The sequence below is a fragment of the Leiobunum rupestre genome, chromosome 9 (assembly GCF_980474605.1).
Source record: "Leiobunum rupestre chromosome 9, qqLeiRupe1.1.hap1, whole genome shotgun sequence".
Classification (NCBI taxonomy): Eukaryota; Metazoa; Arthropoda; class Arachnida; order Opiliones; family Sclerosomatidae; genus Leiobunum; species Leiobunum rupestre.
In genome coordinates this window covers 10,314,539-10,333,029 of record NC_143392.1, presented here as the reverse complement: position 1 = coordinate 10,333,029, position 18,491 = coordinate 10,314,539, and the positions used below count along the sequence as shown (strand labels likewise).

At 39.1% G+C, this 18,491-nt stretch overlaps 1 protein-coding gene across 2 annotated transcripts in view; it reads right to left on the bottom strand.

The window, feature by feature from the left end:
* The window catches only part of cac (calcium voltage-gated channel subunit cacophony), a 338,819-nt gene that overhangs the window by 136,503 nt on the left and 183,825 nt on the right, over positions 1-18,491 (bottom strand). The gene's annotated exons all lie outside the window — the stretch shown is intronic.

Genomic DNA, 18,491 nt, shown 5'->3' with positions numbered 1-18,491 from the left:
GATTAATCGACGTGTTAACGTTGAGAATTGAAATCTGGTAAGTTTACAGTTTTCTTATTATTTCATTATTGCAAGTCGACTTATTCAAATCTTATTAACAAAAGCGATAAAACTTTAGTATAATAAAAATTCCAATCTCAAGTTCAGTGTTTAAGCCTTGTTTCCCTTTAATTGTTCAGCTAATGCAACAATTATTCTAATTCATTATAGATTTTTTTAATGACGTTTGAGTATTTTTTAAATCCTTATGCTTGTTTTCCACTAGCGCGCGTCATAATGTTATTTTCTTTACGCGCGTAAAAACGTTTGAACGTTTCAAAGCTGAGAAACGCGTCGTTGCGCGCGCTAGTGGAAAACAAGCTTAAAGCGATTTTACAATTTAACTACTTTACATTGACCACGTATTGACATATGTGGAAACTAAAATTTCAGACTTAAATTTAAAAAAGTTAATGCAATGAAAAATTTAACTTGCTACCACACTCAGAGGGTGCACACAGACTAATGAAGATAATTTTCAACTATATATAGTTAGACCAGCTCGATAATGTTACTAACTATTGTTTTTTTTTCGTCTTGGTCACCAATTGTGAAATTTCTGCACGCGCCAGCTAGTCCAGTAAGGAGAGTGGTACGCTTTTCCACTTCGGAACCATAGACATAGGAAACGTATATAAAGGTCTAGATAGAATATTTCAAAGGGAGTGAATACGGAGGTGACAGCTAGCAGAAACGCGTAATTTATGCAGGCTATCCTTATAAGGCGCTATCTATCGGTAAGAAAGCTCGTGCTATCGTCGCGAGAGCCATTGTCTCCTGCTTAAAAATTATACTAAAAGTCACCAACAGATGGTGTCTAAAGACTACGGCCTGCGGAAAGGTCAAGCACGAAGTACTAAAATGCTAAGAGAGCTCGCGCTCTTGGTCACGTGCCTTCCTCGGTGTCTGCTAGGTTTATGTTAGGCTTAGACGCCCCGAAATTTATCTAGACCTTTATATACATTTCTTATATCTATGTTCGGAACCCACGGACGAAGCAGTAACAAGGTGTAGAGCCCGTAGCCGTCGTCACCATCATCGAGATTTCCAAGGACGATGTTTCAAATGCGGACATGATAAGCTCAAACAGGGATTAATTTAGTTAACGAAAAAATAAGTGTTTATTATTATAAAAATATGTTCTTTTACTAGTTTCGAAAATAAAACGCTCGCTGCAAATAAACTTGTCTGGTTTGTCCACTGGCTTGTGTACAGTAGAAAGACAGATACACATGAAATTACACACGATATACAAGCGCGTAAATGCGTTTATCACATAAACGCATTTATAACATACACGCATGGCGACTAAACGCATTTACAACATAAACGCTTGGCAGCTAAACGCGTTTATCATACAAACGCTTGGCGGCAAAACGCGTTTATCATATAAACGCTTGGCGGCTAAACGCGTTTATCGTATAAACACTTGGCGGCTAAACGCGTTTGTCGTTTAAACGCTTGGCGGCTAAACACGTTTATTGTATAAATGCTTGGCAGCTAAACGCGTTTATCATACAAACGCTTGGCGGCAAAACGCGTTTATCATATAAACGCTTGGCGGCTAAACGCGTTTGTCGTTTAAACGCTTGGCGGCTAAACACGTTTATTGTATAAACGCTTGCGACTAAACGCGTATGTCACATAAACGCTTAGTGACTAAACGCATTTACCTTATAAACACTTGATGTCTAAACGCGTTTAGGTTTAATACGTGCTTAAAAAAGCGTTACAAGATGGCGTTTAGGAAAATGTTTAGATTCTAAACGTTGTTTTTTCTGTGTGGGATAATCAGCCTTTAGACATGTCGGAGCGGTTTTGTTCTAGTGGACGCACAATTTCTGTTTTTTCAACTTTGTAGATTTTTTGACTCGCATAAATAACTAACACGGCAAAAAATTTGGGATTTTTCAAATAATATTAAATCTAAAAAATTGGCTATAACCTGTGCATAACGTACTAAACTTTTTAGAAATCAACCACTTTTACACTTTTTAATAAATGTGTTTATACTGTGTAAAAGTGGTTGATTTCTAAAAAGTTTAGAAAATAATGTTATACAAAAAATTTGGAAATCTCCTATTTTGAGCTCCTAGATCATAACTGGTCTATTCTTGATATGACTATGGCAATAAAGGGGAAACGATCGATAGATTATTTTGCGTCTAAGACAGCAAAATCTCTTAACAATGGTCATCTTTTTACTCGGCAAAAAAAATGCAATGACTAAAATGGGGTACAACGCATACAACGCAGTAAAATGATCCACTTTTAAAAGCACGGGATAATTTCAGTCGTAAATTTCAATGACTTCCGTCGGCTATAAACACGTCTGGCTTAAAATGATTTATTCATCATTTGGGATAGAGCCTTAACAACGCTGTTGAGAACTCAAGATGAAACTTTTTCATCTTAAAATTATAAGGTTTTGTTCTACTTATCTTATTACGTAAGAAGAATTTTTTTAATTTAATCTGGCTTAATTTAGTAGAACCAGTTTAGTAGTTTTAAACATTATGAAATTATTATATTTCATATTAATAATAAATACCCAAAGCAATTAATATATAAATCATCATATTTAATAATTGGAAAATTATTTAAAATTGTAAATGTAGTTCTCTTTTCAATCCTCCTTGGTGCCACAAACCGTTCGATAGACAGCTCTACGGGCCCTGGGAAATAAGTAGTAGATCATGTCAACAGACTTCAATACTATGCTTTTTTGTTCTCAGTTACCTCGTTACAGAACTGCTCAATAATTAATAACTAAAATTATTCTTTGTATTTACCAAGGAATTAATATATAAATAATCAGCTAGGCTAATACCCAAGGTACCACCTTAGGCCTAAGTCATCATGCGACTTTTGAAGCCATTAATTCAGGTGGCCGGGTTACAATGTGTAGGAGGGTGGTGGCAAGCCCTGCATGCCACGCGTTCGAGCCAACAGCTCCCTACACTCACTATTACCGTTAACCTCAACAAGCTTTTGTGGAAGGGGAAACCGAAGATCTCGGGGGAAAACACCTTAAACCAGTGGGGAGAGAACTTGAAAACTCAACGTAGAAGGAGTGGTTCCGAATTTTCACCCAATGCCACAAGCTGGGATCAAACGCGGCTCCTCTTGCTGCGAGGCGAAAGTGCTAACCACTCCGCCACCCCACCATATTTAACGTACATCTAATTATTATTTATACTTAAAAATATGTAATTAAAACCTTTTTTTAAATAACTGTAATATTGATTAATTGGAAAAGTATATACGACGACGGATACTTCATGGCGTGTTTAAAATAAATTAAGAATAATTGTTTTATAAAAACATATTTTCTTTTATTTACATTGCGAGCTTTCGGGTACGAGACCCCTTGTCAAGCGTCATCACTTTTCCAATTAATCAGTATTCTAACCATGGCCAAATTAAACATCTACGAACTGTAATATTATTTAAAATTGTAAATCTAGTTCCCTTTTCAATCCTCCTTGGTGCCACAAAATGTTTGATAGACGGGCCCTGGAAAATAAGTAGTACTTCATGTCAACAGACTTCAATGCTAAGCTTGTTTGTTCTCAGTTACCTCGTTACGTTCCTGACAGAACTTCCTAATAATTAATAACTAATAGTATTCCCTTTTTTTTAAACAAATCATCATATTTAACGTACAATTAATAATTATTTATATTTAAAAAATTTTAAATTAAAATACATTCATTTAAACTTATTTTTTTTATTTTTTGAAATTGTAAATGTAGATTTTCAATAAACTTGGCTTTACAAAATGCTTATAAGGATACGCCTGGAAAATAAGTAGTAGATCATGTCAACAGACCTCGATGCTCTACTTGTTTGTTCCTAGTTACTTTGATACGTTCCTGACAGAACTTCTTTCGCTGATATAGTCCGTTTCAAATACCGCGTACATTGAAGTGTTCATTTTGGAACACTTTTACAGGTTGTAGCACTTCTATTTCATTTCATTGGTTTTAAAAATTTACACCTTGATTTGATTTTAGGTCCAGGTTTTGATATTATTGATGTTTAACACACAAATCGGTTATTGAAATATACAAATCTTCCATAAATTCAGTTATAAAGGAAACTCAAGATAGATGGCGCTATTTTGCGATAAATTACCCAGCCTCATTTTAGTACAACCAAATCGGTTTGGATAAAAGGGTGATTGATAGCCACGAGAAAGTGCATTTCAGAAGTATCTCTAAAACCACTAAAACCTATCGTTTCACGTCTAAACGCGTATAAATTCCTAACAGGATAATAACGCACGAAACCACGCGACAATAATAAAAAAAATATATCATAAAATGGCCGGCGACGCTACTCGAAGAATCCTGAAAATTTAGGACATCGTAAATTCGTAATTTTAATGTAACTACAGGGTGTTTCAAAAGGTTATGCAAATATTTTAAGGAGTTGAAGGGGGTGAGTTGAAAAGTATTCCTGTTTTTTCGCATTTTCCTACGATGAGTTAAAAGAGCGCCAGAGAGCGTCAAAGTGTAGGCATTGGTAAAAGTCCGTGAGACGGGGTACCTTTCCTGGTAGAGACGTTGAGCAGCCAAAGCATTGCCATCCGCTAGTCCATACACGAAATGAAAATCCGCCAGTTCTTCCAAAGTGAAAGTGATGAGAATCGCCCTCCATTGAATACTGTTTAAGTTTACTTTTTCACGCTGGTTACCTCGATTGGTTTACAAAGTCCTTTTTTACCTATCACAGGAACCCAAACCTTAATGTTCGCGTTTCCCCGCTGCTTGGTTTTGCACTTGTTGCAGCCTACTTCCAGGGGCTAGTAGGCCACACTTTGAAGCTCTCTGGCGCTCTTTTCACTCATCGTAGGAAAAAAACCAAAAAAAAACAACAAATATACTTCTGAACTCACCCCTACAACTCCTTAAACTTTTTGTATAACCTTTTGAAACACCCTGTATATCGCGTAAATAGTTAAGAAATATAAATATAACAATACGTTATAACGAGGAAGACCTATATTCATCTTGGTAACCTAGAAGCTCACTCGAAGGAAGTAAAATATCACATCCTTCAAAGGAAAGAGGGTCAAGTAAGCCACGAGACTTAGAGATTCAAAAAGGCGAGAAACGGACGCCATCCATTTTGTCCCCTCTTTATCGAGAAATCCTTCAGTCAACTCGTAAAAAAATGACCCCGGAGTTCCTTTGAGTAAAATAGAGGAGCAGGAAGGAGGTTGCGAGAGCGCTCGAAAAGAAATCGCCACTCAGCGCCGTCCAGCGGATAAAATAGTGTGCGGACAAAATGCCCAGTGTCGAAACCTCCGGGAAGGTCCTAACAATTTAAGGGTGACATTAACCGGAGGTGAAAAAAGAGCTCGGCGAATACGGGAAGTCTTTTACGCGTGTCCTGTTAAAAGTACCTTCAGCGTGTGAGACATACGGGACCCCGGCTGTCAATATCAACTAAATCAAGTAATTCATCATCTATCCCTTTCTCTGGCTTATACGTATTTATATTCCCCGAAGTTTTTGCATTTTTATTTGTCAGAAACTTCAATAACGGTGTTGAAATATAATGAATGGTTCCTTCTTTCCAGTCTATTAAATTGAAGGAATCTTTCTATCAATAGATTTTTCGCTGGGCTAGCACGCGGCTACAAGCGACAAAATAATAATGCACGCGCGAACTGTACAAGTTATTCAGATCGTTGTTTTCAAATATCTGAAGATAATCAGTTGGTCCTGCGCATTGTAACCCGGCCACCTGCTAAAGGCATTATAAGTCGCTAGATGACTTGGGCCTAAGGTGGTGCCTAGCTTTTTCTGATTCATTATTGCTAGTAACCGATCTGAACTTATATCATCATAATTCATCTGACCAGATTCAGTCTGTCTTATACACTCTTTTACGAAGTCGGCCATTTCATTACGGGCCTAATTTAAAATAGTACAGGCAAGGGCGCGTGTACGTGCTCATCAGCTCGAGACGTCGCGCGCACTTGACCGCGTGAAGCGGCCTTGCATGCACTATTTGAAATCAGACCTGTAATAAAATGGCAGCTCTTATAAATAAAGATATAAAAAGAGTGTATACGTTTAGAATATATATATATAATCTTGTGGAACAGTAATTAAAACTTCCAAAATTAATTTAATCGGAGGTAATATAAAAACAATGGATAACTGCGAGTCTGGTTTGCATTTTTACCCATATCAATTGATCTGATCATATTTTAACGTAAATGCGTATAATCTGATTATTAATTCAATTTATACATCATTTGCCGGGTTTTACCGCACAGAGCGCTGCCGGTAAACGAGAAAACGGTGGACCTTTTTTTGAGGCGCGTTGGGTTCGACCAATCAGCCAATGTTCTGGCATCACGTGATAGACGCAAAAATTCATATGTCTACTTTTATAGACTTTCAAAATCGCTACTTACATCACGTGACAGCGTAACGCTCGCTGATTGGTCAAGTTCAACGTGCTTAAAAAACGGGAAAATAAAGTAGAGATTTTTTAAATAAAACAATTACCCGTTTTCTCGGAAAAATCCGGCAAATTTTGTCCGTGTGTACAGTCGTTTTCCAGTGCGCCAAAACAACGGCCAACTTTGATCACGCGCTGTTCGCGCTACAGCGGCCAATCCATTCGTTGAAGTTTCTATGTTAACGTATGAGCAAAAATATCTGTATGGTTTGAGCGCCCCTAGCGGAACGTTATTTTTAGAATAATTTTTCCAATGAAGCCAATATAAAAACGAGCGTGGCGCTGAGCTCCTACAGTTTATCCTTGCTCACGGAATTTTGACGAATGGGTTGGCCGCTGTAGCGTGAGATATCAAAGTTGGCCGTGGCCAGAACAACGGGAAAACTAGAAAAACCAGGAAAAACTGCCCGTGTGAACGAGCCTTAAGCCATGGGTTGTCATAGCTTGAAGACTGTTATACCCTAAGTCTCGCGCTCCATAGGTGTGTCAGTGAGTCGAAATTATTATATTAGCTAGGGGTAGAGAAAATCCGGAAAATACTGCCCGTGTGAACCAGCCTTTATTAGAATCTTCTAAATAACTCTTTGCGAAGCTAATAATCACTTTAAGACTAACTCAAACAGTCTATTCAAAATAAATATCTATAAAACTTTCTAAATATTTATTCGGAACAAACTTTTTTCGGAGACAGTCGAAAGGATAAAATTAAACGTATGGGACGGGTCTCTTCGGTAAATTGTAGCTAGAAAACACACCTTACAACTCTTAATAAAAGGAGGCAGGTTCTCCTCGGTTTAAGCAAACTTTCCGCTTTGAAACTGAGAAAGAAGAGATAAAAAAAGTACGAAGAAAAATCGAAGAATCGTGGATCGAAACTAAGGCCTTCTCTTTCAAATGAAACTTTACACAGGCGCAAATTGAGAATAGCGAATGAAATCGGGCAACGTACCATCAACCTTGTTAAAGAAAGCAGGCTTTACTCGGCGACGTATTTGAAAACACAGTTTCGATATGGGATAAAGGCAGCTGTTGGGATAGTGCGAAATGGCCTCCCTACTTGTTGGTAAAAAGCTCGAAGCCTTCCAGCACTCGCGCGACGAGGATGATAAGCTGTTTGCCTAGCTTTCAAAACACAAAAACCGTCCTATATTTACAATCTGCCGATATGCTTCTAAAGAGATACGGTTGGCTCGCTTTTAAACACGCGCGCTGCTTAGGGCCGCCGATGTTTGGATCACTTTTGTTTTCAACGGAAATTAAAATGGATATTTGTAACATTATTGCTAGTTTCGGGACACTGCATCGTGAAGGACGAAGAATGGTACGCGCTGGTAATTAAACGCGCTCCCGTTGACGAGTCCCTCGCGAATAATAAAAGAGGATTATAGGAGCGAGTTGGAGAAATATAGTGATGGCTTCATTTCGGGCCTTGGAAGTTTGTTGGATTTATATTGTAAAACTCCGAGGGATATCTTCTCCCTGAACACCGGCGTGCTGGGGGTCAAACACTTCTACAGGCGCTAGTAGACCAAAACTGGACGTTATCTGAAGTTAGTGATATACAGGGTGTTTCCAAAGGTTATGCAAAAATTTTAAGGAGTTGTAGGGGGTGAGTTGAGAAGTATGCCTGTTTTTTTCCCCATTTTCCTACGATGAGTTAAAAGAGCGCCAGAGAGCTTCAAAGTGTGGCCTACGAAAAAGGCTTTATCCAATGTTTAAAATCTGGACCCAACTGGAATCAAAACACACCCAGTTTTAATCCAAATAATTTTGGTCAAAAGTCGCTTGATGACTTAGGCTGGGTATTAGCCTAGCTGAGAAAAAAAAAGGCAAAAAAATGAATTTCATAAATTGCAATTTTTGAATCGAATATATTACATTTTGAATTGTTATTTCCGATGAAAGTCAAATTTGAATTTTCCAATTTTTTAATCGAATGTAACACATTTTTAATTGTAATTTTCGATTAAAATCGAATTTGAATTTTCCAATTTTTGAATCGAATATAACACATTTTAAATTGTTATTTCCGATCAAAGTCGAATTTAAATTTTCCAAATTTTGAATATGAACCACCATCTTTGTGGTTTTTCCCAAAATGTCTGGCAACCCAAGTCGTTTAGTAATATCCCCATTTAAATATACTTAGTCGTAAAAACAATCATATTGTCAGAAAGAAAGAACAGTTATTAAAAAGGTCGAAGCCGGTATAGCTATAGCCTAGGGTAATATTCGGTATAGCGTGGGAGGCCATTTGGCTATGTCGGTTTGATAGGTAGATACGTGCGAAAGTATTGGGGAATTCATTTTGAGCGGATCGGTAAGGCGTGAATGCTTACGGCTATAATACTTCGGGACTTCTAAAAATACTTGGCGGGTGTCGGCCATTTGCCTTCTTCAATTGGATATAACACGCTGGAGAGTGATCCGCGCATATTGCCTGCCGAAACTTCCCTCTTTAAGAGACCCAAAAACTGTGTCGTAAAAAGCTCGTATTCCAGACCACCGAGATATGGAAATAATATACCGGAGCGTATAAAAAGAATATGAGACGAAGAAAAATAAAAATGAAATTTCCACCGGACTCGATAGCCAAATTCCGAGAGCTCTAATAAATAAGTGCGTCGGCTGTAACGCCAAAAACGTTTCACGCTGAACAAGTAGAAGTAGGAATAAGGTACCTCTCGAAATACCAGGGAGGAAGCCTCAGTCGTGCTCCAGCCTCGGTACTTCTCCTAGTACACCAGAGTGCTGTGAATGGAACACTTCTACAGGCGCTGGTAGGCCACAAATAGACCAATGGGAGAATTAGAAGCGCCTCTTCAAAATGCTTTTTCGGGTGATTGGATAAAGATGCGCTTCTAATTATGCCATTGGTCTATTTTTGGCCTACCAGCGCCTGTAGAAGTGTTAGACCCGCAGCACTCTGGTGTACTAGGAGAAGTACCGAGGCTGGACCACGGCTGAGGCTTCCACCCTGTATATCGTAGAAGGCTAGACACGTAGCTTAAAAGTGGACCATGTCTGCTGTGGATAGAGATAGGCGCTTCTTCGCGATTGATAAATGAAAAGAAATGATTTAGCGCCACCTAACGTTGTCAAAAAAAACTACGAAATACCTGAAGTTTTAAATTCGTCTACTACGTGCAAAATTTACGAATTAGCACGAAGAACAGGGATTTTTCCAATTCAAATACTTTGAAATACGGTCGTCAACACCCATTGTGAAGTTTAAATTTTGAAAAATGTGTAAAAATCCCACGACATTTTCTACTTCCCAAAGCTTACCTAATTGACGAATATTATTCAAAACTTGTTGACTGCGTGAAACGAAACCCAACCAAAGCAACATGTCAGCCAAAATACATAAATTTCTTTTCGAAAGCAATTGGAAAACGTTACAAATGCGATTTTAACGACGTCTTGATTTTGTTCGATTATATTCCAATAATGATCATAAAAATGTCAATTTAAGATTTTGAAAACAGCCACGACCACAATACCTACAATCGCATCAGTCACGTCCGAATGAGAAGTTCCGATCTAGGAGCGTAACTTAAAATATCTGTTATTATAGCGACGCAATTTCGTTTTTTGTCTGGAATATTTTCATTATAAGATGTACACTATAAAACGATACTATCGCCATCATACGGATAACGGAAAGATATCGCACTTATTTATATTTTAATCGAGTTTAATGGAATAACATGGAAGTGAAAAATTCATTATTTCTATCGCGCAAGGACGTTATATATTTTTCTTATTTCAATGAAGGAAACTACAATGCATTCTAAGAATATATTCACATTGCGTAAAGCGAGTGTCGGCTTTTGTGTAGTACTTGAATGGTACGCTAGATGTCGTCTTCGGCACCGGAACCGACCTCGTGTATTAGGACTATATAACTGCCGTTTATTTGCAAGTACTAGTCTCTCGAATTTAACACGTTCATCGTCTTACGACCAAGGCTTAGTGTCCAATTTTAATAGTAAATTTATAATAAACATCTATTATATTGAACAAAGATAAGTGATAATACGAAAAGGTAACACCTACATTATATTTATCAAACTAAGAAATCGCCGGAGTGATAAAATTGAAATATTTCGCGCGGCGGCTACGATAGGTGGCGATACTTAACGGGTCTTTTTTCGTGTAATAAGGAAAAGCATCCAAAGGTAGGGATGCGCGAGTAGTGGTTTTATTCGATAATTAAAAAAAATCATCGGGTAGTCGAGTTGAGTTTTCGAATATTCGATCATTTTCAAATTTTCCTTGTTCGATTAGTCAAGTAGTCAAAAAACCTGTTCGGGTACTCTAGTACTCGAGAAGTTAGAAAAACCGTTCAGTTACTTGTTTAATCGACTAGTTCTTTTCGGGTAGTCGAGTAATTAAGGAAAATTTTAAATATTCTACTAGTTACTACTTAAATGGATGTTAGATAACAACTAACTAGTTAAAAAGATAAAAATAATTAACAAAACGCTAAACTAACTCAGGCACCCATGGCAGAGAGAATTCCGAGCTCTCAAAACCAAAACCAAAACTAAAAAACTTCAATACGAATCCAGCCAGTCAATCACTCAAGTCGTTGAAAGGGATGTTCATTTGGATTTAATTCCCAACTTCCCCCGTTTTTCCGTTATTGTCCATTACCCGACGAGTAGTAGATTACCCGAATATTGTTGTCGGGAAAAACAATTCGGTGAATTTTACAGGTGGCTCTTTCGAGTATTCGAGTACCCGATTAGGCCAAATTTCTGATACTCGATAACCGACGAGTATTTAAAATTTTCGTATTCGAGTACGAGTATCTGACCTCAAGAATCTTCGTGTACTCGATGCTGATCGAGTACACGCACAGCCATATCCAATGGGTTTTCTTTTTAGCCATCACTCGCATTAAGTTCTAATTAAGGCTAATATGGTCACTGAGGGATAATGGGAGGTTAACCATACTGTTACACTATCTTAAAGGGTAGACAATAGGAAGTATCGCGTGTAATTGTAAAGCGTAACGGAATCAGACGTTACAAACGAGGGGGGGGTCAAAAAGGGTGACCGCGCCAACCGGAAATGTCGAAACTGGGAAATTTAAGGACTCACGAAGTTACGTTCGCACTATACGACTTCCCACTATTACGATGACGGTAACTGATCTTTAAAGTGTGTGAACGCGAAGAAGCTGTTATCGCGCGCCATAACGGGGGTAAAAGCACCCTTTAATGAGAAACCGACTCCAGCGAGGTGGATGGGACAAGTTCAGGCTTCATTTTGACAATTGAGCGCTCTCAGAATTAAGCGTCTCGAATCTAACTCGTTCAATTTCGTCTGGAGCCGCGCATTTAATTACGTACGTGGTAAACAACGCGTTGCAAATGTTCCAACTCAACTATTTCACGTTATTCCAAAGAAATGATAAGTTATTTCTACCTCAGTTTTCCAATCTTTTGTTAAAGTGAAACTACTCCCCAAAAATAAGAAATGTAGATAAGAATTTGATACATTTGGGGTCCTAAAGAGTAGTGTTGTTAATTTTCCGGAAAAATAAAATGCGGAAAATTTTCCGGAAAAAAGGCCTCGGTCATTTTCCGGAAAATTTTCCGAGCGGGAAATTTTCCGACTTACAACACTACTAAAGAGTAACAACGAAGCATTAATGCAGGCGAACAATACCTTCTGGAAATCACGACAACCAAAACTAAAGTTTCGGCTTCATATTTTTTGCTAACATTCAAGGTTTGGAAATTTAACAATATTTCAGGCCGATAAAAAGAATATTTTATATACGAAGGTTTTTCTCAAAGAGTTCCGACAAATATTTCAGGTATTTTGCTGCGTAAGAAATAAAGGGTTCTTATAATCTTGAAAACTTTACGCAATTACGTGTCGATTCAGTTGAAAACTGGTAATTTATGGAGATCTCGAAAGATATACACGAGTTGACTTTTTTTAAAGACTTCAAGCTAATAGTAAGGATAATCATATAATCATTGTAAATGTTGTAAACGCTTACCAATTTGATCAAAAATTGGGCAAATCCAAATTTTACTTTGATCGCCGATTGGTTCGAAAATATTTTATGTGTTCTTATTTCGGTTGGATCCAAATTTCTACTTGGTATCAAATAATTTTCGTGACCAAAACCTTTGTAATAAACGTTTTCCAAATGCCGTACACATCTGATGGATTAGAATAAAACATATTTAAGGCCTTTTCACACGAGCCAACTTTTTGACCCAACTAGATGAGTCAACTAGTTGGTTCGTGCGAATAAAAGTTCGATGAGTTGATCCACCAAAAAAGTACCCGAGAAAAAAATGGATCACTGATCCAATTTTGCTGACTCAGCATTTTGATTTGAAAAGTTGGCTCGACTTTATCGGTGTTTTCTATGAACGAAATATACCAATCCACCTACACATCTACAAACCTTTACGTGACTTGTAAGAAACTAGGAGAAAAAATAAGCTAAGAACAAACCAGATACTAGTACGTAACAACGGAATGCCCCTTCTATACCAATATGTACCGTCATTCTAAACCAATAACCTTTCACCTCGCAATTTCTGGACGCATAAAATCCCGCGGTCTACTAAGCATTTCCCACGTGCACGGGTAATTCAATTTCGCGAAAGCGAGCATTTTCCCGAAACAAAGACAAGAGTTTGAAAATTATCAATCCTTAAGATACATAATCCCATACCGGTATTTAAATATCATAAAACGGCGTACTTAGTAGCGACGCGGAAACGGGAGAGCCCTTTTAAAGTTCTTGGTAAACACAATCGAAAGTAAGAAGCGGGGAGGGAAGACGGGTTCATTTAATTAAAAGTTTCAAAAGAAAACCGCGAAAGGAAAAGAAGCCGAATGAAAAGGAGATTCAAATCGATCGGATTTGATTTCTCGCTGATGAAGCGAAAAATTTCCAGAAGCATTCCGCGCGTAAATGCCACTGAAGCACTTAGCTTCGCGACTTAATTCCCGGGATACGGGCGTCTTATTAGCGAAGACGCGGGCCCGAAAAAGCCCGCAAAAGATAAGTGGACCAGAAAGAGGAAGGGCGAGCCTTCTTTTGTTAATTGTTATAAACCCAAAGGACTAATTAGTAACGGATCCTTTTCAATCAAGCCACCAAACAACAGATACCGCACCGGAAAAAAATAGACAATGAAAAAAAAAGACACCAAATTAATTAACGACGTCGTCCATGGACTAATGAGGAAATAAAAACGCGTATCGAGTGAGAATATTTTCGACGGTCGATTCCGTATCCTTTAGGGTTAAGCCATCGATCACAAACGCAACAGCACACATTGAAAAATCACACTATTTACATCCCAGAATAGCTCTCACCCAGAAGAGGATATTTCCTTGGTTTTCACGTCCGAGAATGAAACCGAAAGTGCTTTGCTCTGGTCCGCGGCGGCGGAGCTGCCTTCTTTGGTGGCTTCTTTTTCGGCGGCTTCTTCGCCGGCGTCCTCACCTTCCGGGATGATGGAAGGTCGTCCCGCTTTGAGACGGACGATGCCGGATTTGGGCTCGTTGATGTTCGAGTCCGATCCGGTCTTCAAGGTATCCTTGGAACCTTCGGCCAGCGGCGATTTCGTCAAGGACGACTTGGAGGTCACGGAACCGGTGCTGAACGTTCTTCTGGCCGGAGTGTGGGGTGAGCCGTTGGCGCTGCCCACTTCGGAGGCTTCTCGTCGCCGGTTCTGGCTCCGTCGCAAGGAAGCCGCCGTTTCCATGTTGCGCCGCTTCATGCGGACGCTGTACGAGCGGACCGGCAACATCTTGACTCTTCGGACCCCTTCTAATTATTCAAATCTGACGACCGTAACGCGTCATCTGTATCCCAACTTCACCGCGACCAAACGCGAGTCAACAGCGAAAACAAATAGTCCGTAACGATTCGATGGGAAGCCAAAAGCTACACTCCATCCATCGGATATCGGTGGGCGACTCCACAGGTTGGTTGTCGATCAGTTCCGAAACACTGACTGGCTACGGGACAGCGGCCTCTCCCTCGGTTTGGCCCCCTCGCGAATGATAAAAGACCGTCCCGAAGAGTTCCTCTCTAACTACAAGGCACACCAATCTTCGACTAGAAGCGGGGAGCGCGAGAGCTCGGAAACAGGTGAGAGACGCGACGGAGGCAGCTCCGCCCTGGCGGCCAACGCGAGAAGCTCTCCGCTCGTCCGATATTAAAAGGACTGAGGCCTCCGCCAACTATAAAAGCGAACGAAAGATAGGGATTTTTTCTCTTTCTCTCCATCAACAGATCCCCAAAGTTTATCCGGACAACTAGGCCCCAGTTTTTGGCCGACTGATAGGAGCGCTTCGACGTCGAAAAATAACAAGCCAGAAATGACGTTAAAGCGTCATCATCAAAAAGGTCGAGGTTCTACCTGGATTTTATATTTTAAAAGGGAAGTCGTTCCAGTCATTACCGGCGGATTTAAAGTTGGAAAACACGTCGTTTAAAGCTTAGCAAACAAGCCAAAACGAACTAGGAAGTTGAGGGAGACGATTCCGGAAGACGCGTCACTGACGGCGTTTATATATAGAAGACGAATCAGAATCTTATTGATGTTGAAGGGAAAATAATAAGGGACTGTCCGGGGGATCGATACAAAATACTTCCGCTCGATTAATCGTGGCGCTGCTATACGGGACGAGGAAGGTCGGACACAAATGGAATAAAGGGCGTTTCGAGATGCTCCCGAAGAGAGGGGGGGAGAGAGGTTTCGTCGCGTGTTTAATGGTTTGCTAAGCAATTCTTACACTGAAAGAGGACTCCATCCTGGAAAAGACGGAGATACGCCCCTTACATTGTTATTACAAGCTCCGGGTTCGCCACCCGACGAAACGGCTCGCTGAGAAAACACCGGAGTATAATATGATAGAAAAAGAAATATAGATAAGAACACGCGTACGAGTCCGGGAGTGGAGGATGTCACGCGTGGAAGTCTCCATCGGCTATCACCCCATTAGCGTCCTACGAACGATTCTACAACCAAGAAGTCGAGACATCTTTGAATTCTTTGACTTTTATACAATAAGTCACGGAAGAAAGTGGCTTCGCCTTGTCTCGATTTGATGGTACTCAAATTTCGTGGAATAGTTCAAATGACCTTTGGAAAAAATCACGAGTGAGAATTCAACTCGCGATGGACTTTATAAGATAATTTAATCCACCCTTACCGAAAATATGTCTGATTGTCTTCGAGGTAACAGACTCCCGAGACACTAGATTCTTAAATTGAACGAAACTCAAACGAAATTAATAGTTAATTGAACTTTTAAATTTAATAAAGATTAAGTACCGTCTTTTCAAATATTTATCTAATTATTAATTATGGTGGCTTAATAAATTTAAAATTTAAAATCGCATTGAAAAATAATTTCAAAATACCCAGATGTCCCATTTCCGAAAATTGCCAGTTCAGTCGATACATCGCGTTTCTTTAGCCAATATTGAATATTTCCGAGTATATTAAGCAAACACGAACGGCGGGTCGTGTAGGCAAACGAAAAAAAAGTAGGAACAAACAAACTATCCAATAGGAACTCATATCGGTGAGTGCAGAGACCCAGACGACTTGGCCATATTTCAGAAATCCCAGATAGAAACATAGTTTTACGAAAGGTTTAGATAGGTAGGGGTCGTCGACGTTGGCCTTTTGTAGGCTAAGGGTGTGTATGACACCTACGAAAAAGGTGCCAGCCACGATAGATAGAAAAGCGGAATAGGAAGCGACTGCGATATATATTGTCACGAAGCTGGTCGCTCTCGAGCGCCTTCCAAAACTTTAGTTTAGCGCGAGGAGGGGTTTAGAACCATCGATTTCGCGACTCTCTCAAGCACGTTCGACGGATTTGTCCAAAATACAGATCGTCCCGAGGTCGGCCGTCTCCGGACGATACTCTACGGATGCGGGGAAACGTGAGTATCTCTTTCGGTGACCGGCGATCCGGGTGGCGGTGGTTGCATTTTGATGATTTGTTCGGCTGGGGGTACGAAGGAGGAGCCCCGACCTTCTATAGAGTCGCTCCTTAAGCCAAAGCCCGTCGGTTTCTCCCGTCTCGAAAAGCGGAAACCTATCGCCGATGGAGGGAATTTCAAATACCGAAAGGCTAAACTGGAAAAAGGATCGATTTGATTTTCTACTTTCGAGCGCTACCAAAGTCGTGTTTTGAGCGAAAAGGATAAGAAGTGACCCCGGGTCAACCGGTGTAGTGTCACCCTGGAGAATAGCGATGATCCGAACTCCACCCTCTCTTTCTCACTGATTTCCTCTTTTCGGGAAAGTTGGAGCAATCTGCCCCCCGAAACCAACGTCTCGCCGCAATCGCGGAAAATCCCAGATTAAAAAGACCCTCGAGTCGACGAAGGGCCCAAAAAGGACCCTTTGATAGATCACGCTTCTACTACGATGAACCTCTCGAATCTAAAAACCTTTTCGCCATCCACCACTCTACCCACATTTAATTAAAGCTAGTATATTGAAAAATCATCGGCGGACGTTTTTATAACAAAATGGTGGATCAAATTTCATTAAAATACTATACGCGGAATTGGGTAGATCCAAATATTGGGTTCAAATTTTGTTTATGAATACAATGTATGTATGCATTTATACTTATGGATAATGCTTATGTCGAGGCGATCCATGATATCAAATATATGATATATCTGCCGATGCTATTTGTTTGAAAAAGGACCTTCCCATAGTTCCCTTAAGGGGGAAGAATACAGTAAAAGCCTCTTTTTCGTTCAAGCTGAACGTTTCTGTTTTAACAATTACATAATTGAATTATATTTTTCTTATTAGGCTGAACCTTCCTCTAGTGCTTAAAATAATTTTGATAATTCTAATATTAATAGTTAACGAGATATAAGGTCCTAACTAAAGGGTAGTTTGGGTGCTTGCCCAACCTGTTTAGCTCCGGGGGTCCGAAGTAAAACGTAATAACTTAATTATTTAAAATTTAAAAAAATATTTTAGTCACTACACTTAAATATTAATTTTATAAGTTAAAATACAACATTAAAAGAGTTAAGCTTGAAATAGCGCGAAAGTAGACAATGGTCACTGTAGTCCAAAATTGAACAATCCAAATTCGACTTTCATCGAAAATTACAAATTGAAATGTATTTTATTTATTACAAAATTTGTAATTTGTTAAATTACATTTTATTTCGATTTGATCAAAATTATTTGATCCCAACAGAATTGGAATAAATCTGTCGTGGAATTTGGACATTTAATCGAATCGTTTTCAATCCAATTACAATGTATGAAATTCAGCTTTCTTTTTTCAATTGATACAAATAGAATTGTATTGAATCTGTATCTTCTTTCCAATTGGATCAAAGCATTTTCGTAAACGTTATGCCTTATTTGGTAATTCCAGAAGTAAATGAACCGAAGTTATCAGACTGCTATACTACCCATGTGGGAGGCGTTTTCCTTACATTTTGACCTCGAATTTGAAATTTTGCGCGCTCCTAGGTCGAAAAAAAACGTTTTTGTTTTTACGAAACCATTTTTATACATAGAAATAGCTATACCCATAATTCCCAAGTGCAATTTATCGCGTCAAAAGACGGGAATGGAAATTAGCTTTTATTTGACTAGATTTTCTCATAATTGTCATAAGGAAAACACCCTCTGATTCTGAGCGCTATTTCGATAACTTCGGTTCATTTACTTCTGGTAATTCACCATAAATATGGAACTTTGAATTCCCTTTAAGAGACTAGTAACAATTTTTGATAATACCCAAACGTTGGCATAAAAAAATAATGCGCTTTTAGCGAAAATATATTTTTATTTCACATCCCAGTTGTCTATAAAAATAATTAGATTTCGTACAGGAAAAACTGTTTTAAAGGCAGTTTGATCTTTGAAGTTTTCATTGAGTGAGTGGCTTAAAGAAGCCGCCGCGGGGTAATAGGGTAAAGA